We start from the raw sequence: 949 nt of genomic DNA, 5'->3' as shown, positions 1-949 counted from the left end.
ATGCTCCTCTTACAGTTTTTGAAACAACAAGCTGTTATGATTATGATCATAATGGTTGTACAAATTTTTCTCCAGATTTTGCCGCATCTAGCGAATGTTCTGCATGCAAATGTCAAGACTGCAAGACAAAACACGATGGAGTGATTAATGCTATTAATGCACTAACTGCTTCTGTAAAGAAAATGACATCTAAGAGGGGTGTCATTCCATCAAAGAGGATTTCATATCCAGACACTCCACTAGAGATCAAGGTGGCTAAGAGGAGAAGGAAAGACACTTGCAACGCATCATCAAGCATAGAAAAAAGAAAGATTGCAACGCTTCTGTATTTGTCTTACATCGATGTTCAGTGTGCAAGGGCCACAGAAGAGCAGCATGAGCTGAAGAAGGTGAATGTACATCATCTGTTCCAAAAAATAAATAAGCACATATCTGTTTCAACAGATGATACATCTGCTGAAAATTATCAAACAGATATATATATATCTGTTGCAACTGTTATCTAACCTGTTACATCAGATTCGTTATCTGTTCGAAATTATCGCAATGCTCTGATTTACCTGTTCAAATTTGTCCTAATAGATAATCCATCTGATGCAATATAAGACTCATCTGTTGCAACAGATGTACAATCTGTTGTATATCTCTACTTAGTATTGACAATTCTAGCTTTTCAAGTGGATGTCATAGTAGAAGCTACTGCCGAAGAGCATAATATCACATTTGATAATCCATCAACTGCTTCCAAAGAAGAAGAAAAAGTGGAGCCTATCAGTTTGGGAGAATGGAAGAATTACCCTGAAGGGTTCATCATCTCGAATGAGGCTCCAAAAAAACTAATACAGATGATTAACAACTATTTAGAATGGATTACCGATGGGCTGTTAAAGCATCATGCCGACAGATACATAAATCAATTTTATAGATATTGATTTATACAATTCTTATT

The sequence above is a fragment of the Capsicum annuum genome, chromosome 3 (genome assembly GCF_002878395.1).
Source record: "Capsicum annuum cultivar UCD-10X-F1 chromosome 3, UCD10Xv1.1, whole genome shotgun sequence".
NCBI classification, from domain to species: domain Eukaryota; kingdom Viridiplantae; phylum Streptophyta; class Magnoliopsida; order Solanales; family Solanaceae; genus Capsicum; species Capsicum annuum.
The sequence above is the reverse complement of the archived record's forward strand: the minus strand, read 5'-3'. Positions refer to the sequence as shown.